Consider the following 19,959-nt stretch of genomic DNA (forward strand, 5'->3'; position numbering starts at 1 on the left):
CAGAAAATCCCCCGGTTCAGCCCTTCAGACAGCAGCCTGCGAGTTGTTCCGCGGCTACCGAGCGGCTCTGACTTCATTGACAGCAGTCATTAAGGGATGCTGTAGGCTTGTGTCTGGCTCAATCTAATTTTTAAATTAGCTTCTTTCGATATAATGCTGTCTTAAGTCAGTTGGCCTACTGGGTAGGAGCAGCAGCGTGCTGATATTGAACGTCTCCAGACGGGAAGGCTTCACCTGACCCGGCGGGATCTCGAGCCAGACCGACTCGAAGACTTTCTCCTCGATAGGGTCTGCGGCACGGGGAGCCCTCATTATGTCTCCAGGACATGGCCAGGGGGGCTTTTTCCCTCCTGGCTGCCTCTGCGATGTGCTCTGTGGGCAGGGACGAGCCAGGAGCGCAGCCAGGGCAGGGCTGGGTCCTTTCGCTTCCATCCTTTCGGGGAACTTTTTCCCTTTCTTTTTCAGCCAGCGGTCCTGGTCCTTCACGGTAGGGTGCTTACGTGAAAGTCCACAAATGGATTTTTTTTAATCAGTATTGAAAACAAGAGGAGCTGCTGTCAGAAGCCAGGAGGAGCAGTTCCCAGCCCGGGGCTCTTGCAGTGCCATGCTCACTGCATCCCTTCGGCACGGGCTGTGCATCCTAATAGGACAAGCAGATTTCCATCTCAAGTTTTCTTTTTTTAGTAATTTCATCCTGTTTCTCCTCCTAATAGCTCCCCCATGCTGTTTTTTTTTTTCCTGCTTGATGTTTACACCTCTCAGCCGCACACAGATAGAGATCTTGTCCCACTCTGCTAGGCTCTTGCTCAGGGCTGGACGTGTTCAAATCTTTTGATCTTCCCTTAGCAATTTTTCCTTTCAAACCCTTAAACATTTTTGTTGTTTTCTTTGTACTCCGTTCAATTTGTCAATGTCTTTCTGGTAATGAGGTGTCCAGAAGTGAATACATTATTCCATTTATGGATTAATTACATCTGTAGAGAGGGGAGACTGCACCATCCTGCTATGTGATACATTTTTCTGTGTTCCCTGTCTCTGAAACCTGTCTTTTAGCTGCCACGTCTTCCTGCGACTGCATCTCGAGCTTCCTGCCCTCTGCCTCTGCACGTCCCTGCCTGGCTGGCTGCGTTCCCAACATCTCCTCCTCAGCATGGCTGGACTTTGGGCGATAGCCTCTTCGATATTACATTTCCTTTTCCAAACAGAAAAAGGCTTCAACCAGCTTTTAGGTGTATAAACGCTTCGGGTAATTTGTGTCCAGGGGACCAACATCCATGGGCAGGGACTCGTGGCTCTCAGCAAGCTCTGGTTCTGGCCTTTGGGGCAAAAAATAATATCGGCTGGCTTCGATCCTTACAGGTGCTGAGGCTCAATTCCTCCCAAAACAGGGAGAATCGAGGCTGCTCAGATTTCTGCACGATCCGTCCTTTTAATTTCAGACCCGAGTCTCAAAAACGCTACTGTAATCCATGTGACATTTCCTTTCTTCTTTTCATTAAATAAATTATTTGCTCTAACAAACCAAATGTGCATAACGAGGTGTTCTCGGCAAATCTGCACTTCTTGGAGCTTGCTGAGCTGCCACCCGCAACAGAGAGTTTTTCCTTAATATTTTTTTCTCTTCTTTTGCTAGGAATAGAAGTTAATTGCATCCACCCATTTAAGCAATTTCCAGAATTAGGTATTAGACTTATGTTTTGAAGGAATTCGCTAAATTTCCCTTTAAAAAACAATTCCTCACAAATAACAACACTCAATTTCTGCAGTTAATTGCACAGATTGAGTGATTTGGCACATGTCTGCATTTTCCAGATACTCCCTTTTTCTCTCCTTCAGTGGTGGCTATTTTTATAAACTCGCCATCGCTCTCCGATAGCGCAGGCATCTTTTCTTAATTTACTTTTGAAGACAAATTTAATAAAGGAATTCCCTTTCTTAGCCATATTTGAATCATTCTTTTCATCTTTTCTCTTATTAATTCCCCTACTTCTTCTTAACCAGGTTTTCGCCTGGATGTTTATAAATAAGTCTTCCTTCATTCCTTAATCCTTTTGTCTAGCATTAACTCGTACTGTATTTTATTGTTAGCATTTAATTGACTCTGTGAGAATTAAATGTCCATGTGGCACTTGCTGTTTGTTCTCCTCCTTGCTTTCCGCAGCACTCCCGCTCCTACGAGGACAGATCGGATGCTTGGGGTTTGGGGGGGTTTGCCGCGTGCGTGGGGGGGGTTGTTTTCCTCTGTTTTGTTTGAGCGGTGTTGTGTTAATTGTGGTATTCTTCCGAATTTGCCACCTGGCACGTTGTCAGCGCAGGTGGGGTTTGTGGAATTCATTTTGCCAGCTCTGCTGACGGGTCTGGAGGTGCGAGATCTGGAAGGATGGTGAGGAAGCCCTACGGGGCTTAGCTTTCTTTTATGGCTCTTCCTTTGCAAAGGAAGCCAATAACTTGATATGCCCGAACTGGTGTGGTGTGTGGCCACTGCTCCCAAATTTCAGGAAGGTAAGGTCCAAAGGAAGTCTCTAGCAGCTGGAGTGCCGAATTGCATCCTAGGCAAATGCAGACTGTGGTGGTGGAAGCGTCCCCATCCTTGCTTAAAATCCTCTGCAATGGGTTGGTCCAGGATTTTTTTTGGACTCTGGATTTGCAGCAGAAGGCTGCAGCCTCTTCAGGTTGATTTTTTCAGTGCTGATAACGCAGTAATTTAGTCAACCTGAGCTTCCCTGTTGAATTTCAGCTTATTGGCGTTATAATTAATTTTGACACGTAACACCACCCCTCCAACTTCCACTCCCAAATCTATTAATGCATAACGATGAAAAGTGTGTTCTGTGCATAAGATTGTTTTAGAGTTACAGATCTGAAGTCCTCGTTGTCTGAGACGAGCGGAGTATAAATGCGTTAAATCCTCGTAGCTGCAGCTTGCTGGAGGCTGGAAAGGCTCTGAAGTTTCTTAGTTTGTGGTGACAACTTATCTCAGACATGAAGTTAGCCGTGCGTTTTATTAAAACTTGAGCTCCACTCTTTCAGTGTGGTGTCTTTTCACTGTACTTCCTAACGTGCTAATTATAAGACGCTGGACTGCATTACATCATGTTCAGCCTCGCCGCTTCGCAGTATTTATAGGACTGCAGCTTCCTTGGCTCGGTTTTCGGGAACTTAGAGGAGATGAAGGCAGTCGGTGGCAAAGCAACAAACAAACAAAAAGCCCCCAACCCCGGGTGCGTTTGCTACAAAGGCCATTAGCAATTACATCACGGGCGTGCAGTTAGATTTCATTTTCCTTCTGCACTCGGTGAAACCCCAGAAAGAATGCCCAAGAGGAATTCAGCCGTAAAGACTCTGGTGGAGGAAGTATGTTAAAAGCAATTAGCAGAAATTTAACAAAGTAGATGGAAATCAAATCGGGGCTCTCCCAGAATTTCCGACGCGGTGCTGGGTAGTCCCCAGGGTTGGGTTTGCAGGAGGAAACCCGTGCTGGGGCTGGGGAGCCTGCTCCTGGCTCAGGCGAGAAGCCCTCAGAAATTCCAGGGTGCACATTTTCCCAGCCAAGAGCCTTTTCTTTTTTCTTTTTTTGTTGTTTTTGGGTTTTATGTTACACATGACAGCGTGTTTGATGGAGATGCCAATTCCTGCCTGCCTTTGTGGTGTTTTTTTTTTTTTTTTTCTTCCCTATTTCCCTCCCCCCTCTCCTTTTTTTCTTATTAAAAGCAAAGGCAAACGGGCAGATTGTCCTGCCTGGGGAGCACAGCCGAACAGCTGCTGCGGCTTCAGATCAGGAGGGGAGAAAGCAGGAGTAAAACGAGCGCTCGGAGAGCAAACATCGCGGGGAGAACCGGGCTCGCTTCGCTCTGCAAACAAAATGGAAGCGATAGCGAAAAGCTGGGCTGCCGGGGATGGGGTGCTGGGCTGTGTGCTTCCCAAAACCACAATCTGCAGCCCTGCCCTCTGCCTGGTGTGCGAGCCGAGGGCAGCTCCGGCACCAGCGGGCTGGGAGAGGTGGCGAGGCGGAGGAAGGAGGCTCTTGATATTTCTGTAACAGCCGAGGGATATAACCCAAGTGTTGGCACCAGCAGAAGCCGAACCGGAGCACCCTTGGAAAGGAGACCGAGGATGAAAAGGGTGAGATGTGATACAGCACCGGTGGTGCGTACTGGAGCCTCACCAGCTGGGCAAGTGCCATGTCCCCGGGCTGCAGGAGGGGCACAGGGGGATTTGGGCAGCTGGGAGAGCTGAGCGGGGTCTCCACGAGGACCACGTCTGCTGTGAAAGCCCAGGAGCTGGGGTAACGTCCTGGAGGAGGCCAGGGGATGGATGGCCTTGCCCTGTGGGGCTGGAGCAGCCAAGGCTTGTGGTCATCCTTCTTCACCCTGACAGCACAAGGGGCTGGTCAGGGTAGGTTTTGGGCACTGCTGCCCCAAATGTGCCCCCTGCACTGTTGCAACAGGAGTCCGTAAATGAACGTAAGGACAAGTGTTACATCCACGTTCCTGCTCCAAATTCTCACAAGTCCCTGCGTTTCTCTATACATCTGTGCCTGGGTCGTCAGTGAGGACTGCAGCAGGGAACATCGTGTCACCGGTCACTTCCAGAGCTCGATTCCTTGCCCTGCTGGCTCCTGGTCTGCCGTGCTCTCCGGCCCCGTGGAGAGCTTCGCTGGAGGAAAGGTGCGGAGAAACGGAGAGAATGCCAAACGCGAAGCTAAACAACAGGGCAGACACAAAAAGGCTGGGAGTGAGGTGGAAATTGCAGGCAAATAGACAATGGAGGAAAGTTTAAGTAGCAATTTGTTCTCCTCTGCACGAGGAAACGCACTTCATTTTTGAAAGACCATCCTTCAGGAAGCTGTACTCCTAAATGCAGAACTAAATATACCCCGGGAGAACCGAAACTGGTTATTGTTCTACCCCTCAAATGTGCACACAGGAAAACAAAAGTGAACAGTGATTGACAGAGTTAATCTGTTCTTAATAGGTGTTTTATTTCAATATTCATTTCTCTCATTTGCATAACTGCTTTCCTTCAGACTCCCTCTCAACACCGTGCCTTTCTCCTGGCCCCTCCTGCGTTGGCGGAGGTGGGTCAGGGCCTAGGGACATCCCTGGTGTGTGACAACCCGTGGCTGCCCAAAGGGACTGAGCTCGGAAAGCCGTTCAGGTCTTGGTGCAAGATCGTTTTCTCCTCAAAATAACAGTACAGGATTTTTCTTAACAACCTCAGTCCTGTTTCTTGTGTCTCAGATGAAAACCCACGAGGTGCTGAGCTGCTTCTGCGTGCTAAAGGTTCTTGAGGAGGGAGATAAAAAAGAGTGGGTGAGACTGATGCATGCTGAGGCAGCATTTCCAAGGCATTTCTCACAGCCCTATGGGAGAAAGAAGAGGAGAGGCTCCTTTTGCTGGCTCTACAAGACCAATTGTGCATGTTCCCTTCCAGTTGTTAAATGCTGGAGTTGGACTGGCAACCTACAACATCTCAGGTTAACTCCATGTTAACAGAAATCCACCAAAATCAGTGTCCAGGCGTGCCTGGGGCAGCAGCTTCTCCAAAAATCGCTGGACTAAATGAAGGGACCATCAAAAATGGGCTTCACACCAAAATAGGCCCGGGTTTCAGTGGGTGATGAAGCTCACCCGTGTTGTTTCAGCCTGGAGGAGGCGGCTCCGATCGGGCCTTGGCCTTGGCATTGTGCATTGGCCTCAGTCTTGGGGGCTCCCCACAAGGCCCAGACACCTCGTTCCCTGCAGGAATCTCTTTAATCTCGCTGTTTTCCCTGGGAGATTCCTGACGACTTGCCCTCCAGAGCTCCCCACTCTTAAAAATCCATTTGGATAATGCCTGGGACGTGATGGCTTTCTCCTTCCTGCCCATCTCCAAGCCTCCCAAGCATCCCTGGGACAAGTTCTCATCTTCCCAGAGGGATTTGGTGGAGCTGGAGAATACTGATAGATGTGAAGTGTGTCCACGCAGTAGCACGGGCATCTTGGTTTAGGTAAGAAACACGTATCGTAAATAAGGCTAACTTGTGCATTAGAAAGAAATCCAGGGAAAATGCTAGTATCCTCCCTCTGAAAGAGAGCAAAATGAAAAACCACAAACTCCACCTTGACTGATGTAAATACACGAGCTCGAATATCCACGATTTCTTACATTTCTCTGGAAAGCTTTAGGTGCTCTTTAAAGTTCAGATTACTTTTTCATATGCGAATTACTGGTCTGATTTCTGTACTGCTTGTAAGAAATGATGCAAAATTTGTTTAAAGGATTTAATGAGCTCTGGGCTGTCTGCATCACATAGCATCTCCGTGCTGCGTGGCACACATCAGGCACCGCTAAGTATTTCTACATCTTACTTCAAAAGATGCCATAACCATCAAAGATGCTTGCTATAAATGATCCTGAATGTGTGGATTTTTTCTCTACAGTGAGATCTGCATATCCAGTATATTAAAGGAAATGTGTTTTCCTTGAAGGAGGGAGGTAGTTTGTACGTTGGAGTTCTTCTTGGGACATCTGCACAGCCCATGTATTTCATCTCATTTTGTCCCGTTTTACCCATTTGCTTGTTGTTGTTGTAGAATTAAGCTTCACTAAGGGAAAAAAAAATACTATTTATAGGGCTAGAATAATGCCAGGCTTAATCCTGAATGGTAAGAAATGTTTTGAGGAGGAAGGATCTCGCGTTGGTTGGCCATAAAGAGCCCTTGCACGCCGAGCAAGCCACCTGAAAGATGCTCCCAGAGGAGCCCTGGCTAACCTAGACGCTGCCTTTTCTCTTCCTCTAGACGGTCTTGTACACCTCAGATAAAAATCACATCTTGTTATTGGTGTGAGGATAGAGAGCAGATGCATACAGTAAAATACAGCTTATTAAACTACGGCTTAGATTGGTTAATTACTTTCTCCGCATTAATAGAGGATCAGGGCTGCGACTGTCGTTTTTAGAATTCAGCAGGTTCTTTTCTGCCTCTGTAGAAGTGAGTCAGTACAGTTCCTGCTTTGATTTACAAAATTGGATTTTAATCTCTTTGAAACCATTATGCTAAATCAATTTTTAACATAGCAGAGCATGGAGGTACAAAGCCCCTCTTGTTCTCATGTTGCTGACTCTTTGGATGAGCGAGCACCGTATAAACACGACTTAAACGACATCTCTGTGGAAGAGCTCGTGCCGGCGTGGAGATAGAGTTTTGCTCTGTTAGGATGATGATGAGCGACTGTGGCACGGACAAAGGAAATACAGGTGTGGCTGCGGGGGCTGCCGCCGCTACGAAATCCTCCCTCCAGTGCGGCGGTCAGGAAGGACGTGGGAGGACTCGCAGGATTTGGGTGTGGGTTTTTTTTTTTTTTGTGTGTGTGTGTGTGTGTGTGTGAGGTTTTTTTGCCTTCCCCTTAGCCCGGCTCCAGAGCTGTCAAGGCATGAGATGAATCACCCCTCTGATGTTTTGGCTTTCTGGCAACGGTAGCGATCGGGCAATCATCCAAATCCAGCAAGAGCGCTGATAGTAATGAATGGGAAGCTCAGATGATTTCATATGGAAAGCAGGAGGAAGAGTTTGGAGAAGATGCTCTATGCATACGCAGGCGTGCACTTCCCCTTTATTCTGCTCTTCCTTTCTGAACTTCATGGCAGCCCCCTGTCTGGCTGAGAAATCAGGTTTACTGTGGGGTGGGGAGGGGACAAAGCCCTTCCGAAATGCTGGCAGCAGGTCCAAGCTGCAGTGCTTTGGACTGGACTGAAAATCTGTGGACTTTGAGTGGTTGTAGAGCCATCCTTCTTGCCTACTGCCCTTGTAGATTGTAAGTTTGAGATGCAACTTGTGTGTCCTGTTTGTATCCTGTAGGGATATAGCGATGGTTCCCCCACTTTCCCTGCCCCAAGCTCTCTAGGGAAGAAAATCTGGAAAAAAGATCCTTCTATCGTTTTTTTTTTTTTTTTGGTATGACTTTTAATTAAAAACTTAGAGCATGAGATCTTTCAGAGAACTTCACCGATACTTGGCAACAACCGTGTCTTGACTGCTGAGCCTGCCCCCATCCTTACTTGTCCTCTCTTATGGGTCTTACCTGGAATATTCTGGACTGTTCAAGTGAAAAGGGCGTATGGCATATTGTACTTGGCCACATTCACTTTGGTAAAACCCAATAATAAGCATAAAAAATAGCTGCAAAATAAACAGAATTACGTATGAATATGAAGAGAGGATAAATTCCTTACCCCCTAAAGTCTCCTTTAGGAAAAAAAAAAAATGTTGCGAGATTTGGGCAATTTGCTACACAATAAGTCTCGTTGCCCAAAAGCTGAGGATATTAGCAAAACAGTGATGTAGAAAGTTGTTGTTTTATCTGTGTGGGACGGGATAAGTCTGTGGAAGGCGTGCGTTGGCTTTCAGCTCGTGTGATGTCGGTGCAGCATGCCACTGAGCTAGGGCACGGGAGGATCCATCCCTCTGCTCCTTCCCCCCTGAGCCTCCTTGGAAAGGGGCTCTTCCATTCGGGAACTAGCGGAGAAGGGGTTGCCTTAGGGGCAAAGTTTGGGTCCAGCTGCTCATCGCAGCGGTTTCGTGGCCCGATGCCGATGGACGAAGGTAGCGCTGCAGTCCTGCGTCACAATGGTTGTAGCTGGTGGTTTCATCCGTATTTCTGCTTGTGGGCTGGTTCCTCCCCGCTCTCTGCATCACACACTCGCTGCCTTTTCAATAGCACCGTGATTGAGGTCCTAGGGGCTTCTTCTTTGTTAGAAAACTCAGTTCTGGTTCCCATTTTGGGCCAAAATGGCAACTTCCATCCGCTTTTAAACAGCATCAATTTAACTTGAGAGCGAGCACATGAATTTGCTAATAATCTCTGATTATTCCACGCTAATCTTGCAGTTGTAGAGCCTGGATCCCACTGACATTCAGCAGATGAGTTATTAATTATTTTCCTTTCTATCGCCTGCCCTTCATGCCAGATTTCTCAACACCTTTCGGTCTGCATTGTTAGCTGTGCTGTTTGACACTGATTAGTTCTTTATGCTCTCCTTTCCTCGAGTAGGTCACGTTGCTGAGCATCCCCCCAGCACCAGCCCCATTCACTCAGGTAGCAGCTCCACCAGGTAAGGAGCCTCTGCCACCGCCTCGGCATTGTTTTTTGGGGGGCTCAGGGCTGTGCAATGCCCCGTGAGCAGGCTCGAGGCTGTAAGAAGCTCCCGGCGGCAGGCAGACAGGCGAGCATCGCTGTAACCTCGCCGCGGTGCTGGTGCTGGAATAGGAGAACTCTTTCAAAACGCTGCACTGAACGGCGGCGTTGCCAGCCAGGATCCCAAAATAACCACCTCTCAGTTGGTAAAATAAATCATAAAAGTCTGTCAGATCCAAAATGTAATGGTTGGGCAAATTAATCCATTGTTGTATTGTTATAGTGCTCTAATCATATTTTTATATATCCCAGGAGCTGGAACTAAGAAGCATTTTGCTGTCATTGCAAACACAATAATAAGAATAGTCTTAACAAAGTGACGTGCACTAAGTTGACTTTCTGCAATACATTTCAGCGGAAATTACAGATGCTTTTTACATTTCATTATCATTAAGGTACAAATAACTTTCTTGTATTGAAAACCAGGCCTACTTTATCTGGTTTAATAATTATATTGAGGCTCATTATGGACACCTTGTTTGTAATGCTTGCTTTTCTTATTGAATTCTAAGTGTGTTATTACAAAAGTATGTACTTTAACAGATGGAGTATATATGATGGCAGTGTTTAGTTCCAGTTGATCTTTTCCAAAGAATGCGCCGAACGATCTCAGGCTAAATACAACCCAGGCACCATCCAGCTCCATTTGTTCCTACCAGCTTTATTCCAGCTGCTCGGAGGCGAGCGGGGAGCTGGGGATGCCGCTGGATGGAGCACGTCCAGTGGGGTACGGGGCCGGCGTCACAGGCGGGGGGGACTTTTCCAAGGAAATATCTTAGTTGGTGTCAAGGTTGTCTCATTTGCCAGTGGGATATTGCTTTAATGGTGTTCTTTTTTTCCTCTCCAGTTTACATAATGAGATCAAGCTAATTAAACCATGTCTAGCTCTGGGAAAAGATCAAAATGTGAGCTCTTTTTATTTCTTTTTATTAAAACCTTCGCCCTGTAATAGAAGATTATAGGAAGTACTTTGCTACCAGTACCTCTTGCTCTTCCCTGGCAAAAAAATATATTTCTTTTTTACTGGTACATGCTTGGTTTTAATTGTTTTTTCTTCTAGTTTTTCACGTTTCAGGAGCTTGCAGGAGTTCCTGATGTGGTTCGGTAGATGAGGTGGAGGAGTAAGAACAAGCAGATGCAGCAAGGTGTTGTAGCCAAAAGCCAGTTCTTCACTGAAGCCCACAGGGACGTGCTCTGTGTCTGCTCCCATCAAGGTTTGGAGCTGCGTCCTGGGCTGTTTTACCTGGCATGCTCCTCCTTAGTCATAGCTGACTGCCCAGCGCCAAGTGCAGCTCAAGGTGTGCCCCCATTCCTTGGATCTGGGAATGTTTTTTACAACCTCCCCAAATTTTCAGTGTTTTTCCCCCATTAAATTCTGTCTTCAGCATTATTATTTGAATTTTGGGGGTGAAAATACAGCATTTATTTTTTTTTCTTAGATGGATGAAATGAAATGGCTAAACGCCCATGAGCACTCATGACCCGTCGAGTAGCACCGGTCGGAGATGCCATCACCTGGTGCCAGGCGTGGTGATGACCACTACAGATGACCACCACGTGCCTTTGGTTGTTTCTCTTCTGTAGAAAAGCCCCAATTCAGCAGTCACAGCCCTGGCAGCTCCTCCCTGTGCCAAGGTCACAGATCTGAGCCCCAGGTCCAACACGACGTGCTGGCACCGCTGGCGTTGCCTGCCTTCAGCCCTACCCGGCGCTCGCCCCCAGCCTAGCTGAGGAGAGGCTTCACGGGCTGATATTAAGGTGAGGAGTTATTGCCAATATTAATATATTACTGTATTAGATCATGCTAATTATATTTTAAGCTACAATGATTTCAGAAGGATGGAGAGGAAATGAGGGCTCTCCCATGCCTTCTCCCTCTTTAGAAGGAAGCAAGGTTCAAGTATTATTTTCTCTTCCAGAGGGGAGGAACAGCTGTGCCGGGGCTCTGAAGTAAGTTTATAATGATTGAGTTGAATTGCAGAGTGCATTTTAGGTTGCATTCAAATCAGGGCAATTTCCCTTCCCTCTGTGACAGAGCAAGGAGCTCTCCACTTTGATCGCTGATGTAGACTTGGAGGGAGGGGGGGGGGAAAGAGAAAGCAAGCTTTTGTTTCAGGCATGTCGTGGTTTTCCTGCCTCCTGTTCCCACGGTGAAACAGGGGAAATGCTGTCGTTCATGGACAGATGAGCTCCTGCCCTGCAGGTCCTGCTCCATGGGGTGCCCCTCCTGCTCCCCACCCTCTGCAGCACCTTGTTCTGTTCCTCCTGGGCAGCGCGGGAGCCCCCCAGGATAATTTCTTCCTTGCCTTGCTGGCTGCTGGCGTGGTTTTGCTGCAGCATTTCATGCAGTCACTGCCCCTGGGAGCTGCCTCCCTGCCGTAGTCCTGAATGGGGAATGGGGACCCCGTTAGCTGGTCGTCGTCGCCGTGCCCCATTCCCGAGTCCCTGCACGGGGCACGTGCACGGGAAGCCTTTTGTGCTGGGGTGAATAAGCCAGTCCTGGTCACAAAGCCATGTGCACGTCTGCTTTCTTTGCCCGTGCAACTTCATCAGCTAGCCCAATGCACTTAATAATGTTTTTCGCTGTATTTCAGTGGTATGAATGTACGTGAAAATTACAGCAAAGGCATCATTTTTTTAACAGCTGTGTTTAGTTGAATAACAGATTTAGAAAGTGCAGACTTTAATTAATCTGTGTTTTCTGCTGGGATTTCAGCACCATCTGATTTACTTTTCATGGCTGAAAAGTGTAATTGTAGTTTTTCCCTTTAGCTGCGGGTGTATCCTCCCAAGAAATTGATTCGGTTCTTCTTTTTCTTAAAGAAAACTCAATATCAGGCTGATGGTGCCTGGCACGCCGTGCAGGTGATGCGCTCGCTCCGGGGGGTGGTGGAGAGCCGGGCAGGGCTCGGGAGGGCTCTGCTCCTGCCTCCGGGTGGAGGAGAGGAGCACCCGGCCCAAATCCCAGCCTGTGCTCGGATTTGTTGAACAAAGGGTGAGGACGGGGGGTTACTGGAAAAAAAACGCAGAGCAGGAAGGGTTTTCCCCATGTGTATTGGGATTTTTTTTTTTTTTTTGGTTGGATTTATGGTAGGGAGGCTCTGCCTCTCTGTGCTTGCTCTTCGTTGTGAGGCGTGTTGGTGCCCCAGCTCCTCAGATGTTGTTCAAAAACCTCTGCAGAAGGCGGTGCTGGGTGGTGGCTTCGTGGGCCGTGGTGGTGAGGGCTGAGCAGTGGGTTGTGGAGCCGCGGTGATAAATGGCATTTATTGTGCACTGCTGGTCACGCCTTGTTCCATCTCTGCTGGGATGAACGGGAGTGTTACAAACATGCAGAGTGCCTCCATGGCTCTCATTGGGGATTTTTTTTTCTTTAAAAATCAGGTGTTTGTGCAAATGTGCCCTTTCCCTGCCCTCCTTCTGCTCTGGGACAAGGGTGAGGACTCCTGCCCAGAGCCAGGAGCACTCGTTCATCAGAGCTGGGTCAGAGAGAGGAAGATTATACAGAATAAGGGCACTAGTGCTGTTTTTGGAGGAGGTCAAGTTATTGTAGTTAGGCGTGCTTTCCCCCATTTTTATTTTATTGGGTTGGTGTGGAGTTTGGATGTCTTAGGGGCTTTGAACGCAAAGCCCACGGTGTCTGAAGGGAAGCGCTGCGTTTAGACTCAGAGCATAATCTCAGGGTGGCTGCTAATCTGAATAAGATTTAAAAAAAAAAAAAAAGTTTTGACGGGTTTTAAAACTTATTTTAATTAAGGTTTTCCCTTTCATCTCGCCAAAGCCCGGACTTAGCCCCTTCGTGCTCCCCCAGGTACGGATCGGCTGCCGTTGTGCACAGGAAGGGCCAAACCCCGGTGCAGGAGCGCGACTCCTTGAGACACCGTGGGGATGAGAGGTGGAAAGGAAGGAGCCCGAAGCCAGCCCTGCCCGCACGGTGAGCTGCAGCACACTGAGGTTTCCCCAGCAGCACCTTGTGCTCCCCAGCTCCGTTTTTTGGTGGATTTTGTGGGGCAGAGGCAGCCGCGGCGATGCTGCCCCGCTGCCTCCCCGAGCGTGGGTGTGCTCGGCGAGGCGACCCCGTTCCCTGCAAGCCTCGGCCCCGGCACGGAGCCAAGGAGAAGCGAGGCCGGCGAACAATCAGGAATCAAAGGAGCCACCTGCACGCCACGGGGAGCCGCTCCCCGGGAGGCTGCAGCCTTTGCCAGCACTCGCTGCCGAGCCTCCTTCCGCAGCCCCCGGAGGGGGGAGCAGGGCTGCTCCCCAAAATCCCGTTAAGAGGTGTCCTCGCCATCCATCCAGCCATGAACAAGACCCGGATGGATGGCGAGGGCACCTCTTTACCCAGGAGAAAACCTTTTTTTTTTTCCCCTCTTCTTCCTACTGAGCACTGGGTGTGATGACGGAGCCGGGCTGGAGGCAGCTTTGGGGATGCCAATATTTAGGGGATGGGCTCATCGCACCCTGCTGGTAGGGAGCTCTCCCTCGCAGCCTGCCCCGGAGGAAAATCAGGTCTTTTCCCCAGCATTTTTATCCTCTGCAGCTTTGCAAGAACGGACCCCGTGAGCGGGTGGGGGCAAGGGGTGGCACGATGTGCCTGCCCGGGTGTGTTTTCACCCGGCTGGTGGCTCGTTCTCGTGGCTTTGAAGGGCAGATAGTATTTATTTTGGAGAGGGAGCCGATGTGTGATGTGTGTGCGTGCACGCTGCTGCCTGTTTTTCATGCCGAGGAAGACATGTTCGGTCCCAGCCCCCTTCCAGCCACGTGTGCCTCGCTCTCAGCAGGAGCTCTGCGAAAAGGAAAAGCAGCGCTCGCAAAGCTGGGTAAAAAAAAAAAAACAACAACCAAAACCAGAGGCTTTTTTCTAGCATGCAAGCATTACCTGTGGCTATTTATACCCTCCTCCGTGGCTATTTATGCCCTCTCCCCACTGCCGGGTGGGGAATATTCTTGGATTTGGTGTTTTTGGTGGGATATTCCCCAGCAGTGCAGGGCCGTGTGCGTCTGATGCCTGGACTGTGGTCTCTGCGTTGCCTTTCACTGGTGGTCGTGTAAAACAAGAAACCTAACGTGCAATTTTTCCTGCTCATCTATAAGCAGCAGAAGCCACAGCTGTGCGTGAAGGGGTGAGATTTCCAGCCTGAGACACCGGGGCGCCCCTCTGCAGTGGTTAACACGCGGTCACTTGGGTGTCCGACGAGCAGCGCCGTGCTACCTCTGCCTCTTGTGGGGTGATGCCGTTTGCAGGCTGGGTTTTGTTTATTACAGAAATCACAGTATTCATTTATTGCAGAAATTGGATTGTGCTCAGCATCTGTTTTAAACCCGGGTCGCATCCCTGCCCGTGATGGCGATGCCATGCATGGGGATCCAGCTGCCCGATATAACCATGCTCATAGAGCTGATTGAGGTCGCTCGTTGAGTCTGATCCTCGTCCCATGTTGTACAGCTGACGGGGAGCACCACGAGGTTATTTTCGTGTTTCCAGCACCCTGCTGGAGGCAGCGTGCTGGGCCTGCTGCAGCCCTGATGCTCCAGCAAACATCTTCAGCAGGGCTGTGCCGCAGAGCGAACCATCCTCTCGCTGCCCAAACCAGCAGCTCCTCTCCTCGGGGTTGTCTTTGTTTGGGAATAACGTACGGACCCCTGGGAATGGGCTGTCCAGCGAAGTTCCTTAGTGATTTTTGAAAGGATAAGGGAAAGGATTGCGGCGTCCCGGGTGCCTGCTCCATGCTGAGCCCGCGCTGCTGTGCGCGGTGGACAACGCTCGTAGATTCCCAGCTCTTCCCTTCTCCTCGTTAGTCTGTCCCTTTGGCAACGTCTGCAGTGAGAATACGAGGGTGGTTTTTTTCTTCTTCTTCTTCGCAGAAATAGCCTCCGACTCCTCGTGAACCCGCAAATGGGTTTCTCAGCCTCCCGCCACCCGAGGTGTAAATGAGACGGGAGCGGGGCTGGGCTCCAATCCTTTCCCTGGCAGCCCCGGCAGCCCTCCTCCTGGGGACGGCCACTGCCTCGGGGCCGAGCTTTGCGTTCTTCCCCCGCCGCACAGATTCGGATTATTTCCCTTAAACGCTCACCAAATCTGCCTCTAATGACCGGGGGTGCCAGTGCGTGCGCCGGGACGCGCGGCCGCTCGGCACGAGGGGCAGGGACCCCCAAATCCCGACCAGCCGTGATTTACTGCGCGGCTTGGGCAAAGTGCATTTGTTGCCTTGGAAACAAATAGCAGCAGTGAACAACTAAATGAAATTTATGGAATCAACTTCAATAAATCTTGATGATAAATGTGCAAAAACATACACAATTTGATGAAGATCTACAGTATGCAGATGGGAGGGGTGATAGGAAGTTATAGGACTGCTTCAGATACGTTTTTGGGCTGCCACAAATCCCTTCCTATAATACGGTTTTTTTTGTTTGTTTCCGAGGAAGCTGTCTGCTTCTTTTCATAGATATGGCATTTAATTTTGATTTCCAGGGTATCTTTTAGCTTAATTGGCACGCTGGATGATTGCAGTGTGTTGTTTTGTCTTTTGCAATCCCTGATTCAGAGCTAACTCAGGATAAAAATAAAATCGAGAGCTGTGGCAATCGAAGAGAGCAAAATGCAGCGAGTGCCGGGTCACGTGCCCCCAGGCCAGGTGCAAAATACCCCAAATTTCTTGCAGCGTTTATCCAGGATGCCTCCCTGCCCCCTGGTATGGGTCTGTGCTTTGCAGGACGAGGACAGGGCAGCGATGCGGAGCTGTGGCGCGGCGTGGGGAATGGTCTCGTGCTCACCTGTGCGTAGGGATGCCTTTTTTTTTTTGTAGAAGCACAAAAAATCGCAAGCGATATTTTCTAAAATAGTTATTGTTGTTCCTGGCTCGACCTGTGGATCGATAAAGGTTCGGGAATATCAGCGGGCTTGTCTAGAGACTGCTGCAAACCTTTAACGCGGCCCTTAATGGAATTTGATGTTTTTCCATTAGTTGCCGTGCCTCTCCTCGTTACAGTGCCTTATTTTCACCTTCCTCCACCGGGTCAGCACACGGGGGGAATCGCTGCTTCCCCGGCGATTCCTTCTTGGTTGGAGCCTTCGTAACGTTGGCTGGGCTCAGAACGGGACCTTGCTGAAGCTGCGGGGTGCTGCGAACCTCCCCGGCGTCCTCCCCACACGCAGTGGGGCAGGGATGCTCTTCCCGTTAGCATCCAGCTGTACAAGACAGCTTGAACTCCGTTAGCAGCTAAATTTGGCGGCTCGCTAACTTCTTTCTGATATGTTTTTATAGTTTCCTTGTATTATGACACCCGGGTTTAAATTTGCATGAGTAAATGAGCCTCTCGCTAAGTCAGGTAAAAAGATTTTTCACTTATCTACCATGAAATAAGGCATTAAAAAAATGGTGAGCAGAGAAAGCAGCGCATCCTTGACATATCTAGTTTACTTTTTTTTTTTCAGCTGTGCTGACTGAACGCTCCTAATTATTAATGATACAATAAAGCTATTTGTACTGCGTCTAGCAGGCGAAATAATTTCATATTAGGAAGACTTCTCTTAATAAATGCTGTGTTTTGTACCAGAGCGGCGTTTTTTGAAAAACGCGCGTTTTTATTGAGCTACACCCAAAATCTGAATTTGGAGCTGCAGGGAGCGAAACCCAGGCTCTCACCATTCACATCAGGACATCTGGGTGTACGGACGAGGCTACTGCTAGAGAAAGGCCTCGTTTGGGGTTCCCAGTGCTTTTTGGCGAGCGCCCCGCAGCCTGTGGGCTTTCCGTCCCGCTTTCCTTCCCTCTACCGTGGGTTTGTGGCCTTTCTGTAAATACATCTCCACTTCCACTCCAGGTAGGACCCGAGCGGTGTTGCGACCTGCATTTAAATGTCTTTTTCTCCTCTCCTTGCCAGGAGGGACACCGAGCACCCGGGTGCCACCGCTCTGTGCCGGGGTCATTATCGCAGCCCCAGCACCCGGGGCTTTCGGGCTCCCCCATCTCTCCTGGTCTTTAATCTGTTTGTGCTATTGACTCTTTTTTTTTTTTTTTTTTTTAGCTGTTTCATTAATAGTGACAGATGCTTTTAATTAAAAAGAAAAGGCAAAACAAAATCCCGAATAAAACAGAAAGAGAATATTCTAATTTGGCGTGACATTATGAGACAGAATGGCTCCTGGCATGCAAGGTACAGAAAAGGTCATCTTCCACGGCTGCAGCCTTTTGCAATGGTGGAATTAAGTTCAAACTCAGGCTGGTTTTGAAGTCTTAAGTCTCTCTGGGGATTCCTTTCATAACATCTTCGAACTGGATAACACTACAGTAAATGAAATACACTGCACTGGATTAAAGGGTTATTTCCCCTGTGTGTCAGGCTGACACAGAATACCAAACCTCAGGTTGCCTCCGAGTTGTCTCTATCTGCTGATACCCTCTCTTCTTTACATAGCAGCTCTCGGAGTTCTTGCATGGAAGTTTGTGATTATTTATTCGGCTTGGTTGCGTTGTGAGTGCGGCACAATTTTATGCAGCGAGGAACCAAAACAAAGCGCCTAAACGGGAAGAAACTTAATGGGCATAAAAATGTGAAAGAAGCGATGCAGGAAGGAGCAGAGCTGCCTCTTAGTTCTGTTAGGCTGCCCTATAATTTATACCAAAACACAAAATACAGATCTCTCTGCATTGCCACTCAGCTACATGCTCAGCAGCACGGAGCCTGCAATAACAGCCGGCTGTGATCTACGGCACCGTGCTCTTATCTGACTGCACCAACGGTTAAAATTTGTTAAGGATCATTTGCAGCGTGTTTTGCCCTAGAACAAATGTTTGCCGGGACTTGGAGCATCCTCCCTCCCGGCGGATTTTTTAAAGTATTTAAAAGACAGGTTTTGGAGGGCTAAAATGAATGTTAATGGCAGCGGCGCGTGGCACAGGGTTTGGCAGCGGAGGCACCGGCTCAGAAGAACCTGGCTTTTGTTTCTGCCCTGCTGCTTGGTGTCTCGAGCAGTTTTATTCACTTGTGCATTACCTTCCCCGTTCTGCTGAGCAGGAAGGAAAAGCTTCCAGGCTTTGTTAAAACACGTAGGATTTCTCAGAGGCTGCTGGGCAAGTGTTAAACACCGTGCTGCGTGCGCAAGGCGTCGGTGCTGCGGCGTTGGTACTTCTGCAGTGGCAGCGTGCGTTGCTGCCTGCTACTTGCCATGACCTTTGTGCTTTTCAAACCAAATCAGGGGAGTCCTTGAGTCATTTTTGTACCCCTTAGCACATGTAGCATCTTCTAAATCATTTGGGAAATGCTCCTCCTTGGGTGCTTGCAGCGTTGAGGCTGGGGCTCCCCATGCCGGCGGTGCTGGCTGTGCCCAGCAGGTTGGAGACCTGTTGGGAGAAAAATAACAATGCAGAAGTTGGTTCCTGTCCTCTGTGCTCCTTTCTCAGTTCCTTAAAAACAAAATGGTATTTTGCAGACCTCAGAGGCCGGCGTTAAACGGGCAGTGAGGCTGGGGGCAGCCCTGAGGAGCGGGCAGCCTCCAGGAGCGCAGTCACGGTGGGGACAAGGTGAAAGCAGGAGTGGGACAAAAATCCCACACTGGCATGGGTGGCAGCCCCTTCCCCAGCGGCTCCACGCGGTGTTTTTAGGGCTGCACGTGGTGGGGGCACAGCAGCAAGTCACTGTCAAAGCAGGTGGTGGACGAACCTGGTTTGTAGGGCTTGGGCTCACGGGCAGCCCCTTTGCTGCGCCGCGAGTGCTGGTGCTCTCACCGGGTTGTTTTTCTTCTGTTTTAGAAATTGCTCTCTTTTTAACCCCCCTATCATTTCCCTGACTGCTGCCTTCTCCTTGACAGTTGTGATGTTTGTATGTGTGCATAAAAACAGTAGGAAGCGTTTATGTAGGTGTCACTAATTTAATTTAATTTAACCTGATACGTATGTATAGAGAGGCCTGTTCTGCACTAAAGTGCTTCTCTTTATTTTACAGTCTCCATCGTCATCAAATACAACTCCTTTCATTCTCCTCTTCCATTCACCTACCCAAAGACCAAATCTGGAAATAGTAACCAAAAGAGAAGCCCAGATCATACACAAAGCAGAGAAAGATTGAAGTAATTTAAGGGTAAGTAATTTTTCACCCTTATTCTAACTTGAAGCTTTGTGTTCAGGGTAAAGCTGTAACAGTAAGCGCGAGGCTGCATAAAAAAAGCTGTTAAGCATGTACAGAGCTGCTCTGTGTGCAAAGGGAAAAAAAAAAAAGACTGAAAAACTGAACTGGTGATGAAAGCGAGGTATAGCAGCACCTTTTGCAGGTGAGAAGGTGGCCAGCACAGCGGCGAGCTGGGAGTTTTGGGCATTTGGGGCGTTTCTCCCCGTCCTGTTTCAGTTTGTGCTGGTGCCAGGTGGAAGCACGGCATGGGGTCGTGGGCTTTGCATGTCCCCAGCCGGTCTGGCTGCTCCTGGGATAAGGACGAGCCGGGAGGTTGGGGTCTTGGGGTCTCCCCTTGCTGCAGCACGGTTCGGTTGTTCCTTGTCTTGTTGCCACTGCCGGCAATAGGAGGCTGTGGGGGCGCTGCGAATGCTCCGGGTGCATGGCACAGGACATCTGGGTTTGCTGTGGCTTCCCGGAGTCCTCGTGGGTGCCAGGGCTCCGATAGTTTTTCCTGGAGCAACCCAAAGGTCTCGTGCCAGGGCTCCACAGGGCTGGAGCAGGACCAGCCCGTGTGGCTGAATGAGGATGGGCTCGTGGTGGAAACCGGGCTCTGAAGTGACTTCAGGCTTTTCCTTCGCTGCTGGGGCGATGAATGCGAGATACAAAATGAGT

General features: G+C 49.2%; 1 protein-coding gene across 2 annotated transcripts in view; it reads left to right on the forward strand.

The window, feature by feature from the left end:
• NEXMIF (neurite extension and migration factor) overlaps positions 1-19,959 on the forward strand; it is a 128,482-nt gene that overhangs the window by 68,098 nt on the left and 40,425 nt on the right. For both annotated transcript variants that reach the window (XM_032196356.1, XM_032196357.1), the window contains exon 2: positions 19,123-19,257. The gene's annotated coding sequence lies outside the window, so the exon portion shown is untranslated. The remainder of the gene's footprint in view (positions 1-19,122; positions 19,258-19,959) is intronic.

This window comes from Aythya fuligula, chromosome 13, assembly GCF_009819795.1.
Source record: "Aythya fuligula isolate bAytFul2 chromosome 13, bAytFul2.pri, whole genome shotgun sequence".
In the NCBI taxonomy this organism is placed as follows: Eukaryota; Metazoa; Chordata; class Aves; order Anseriformes; family Anatidae; genus Aythya; species Aythya fuligula.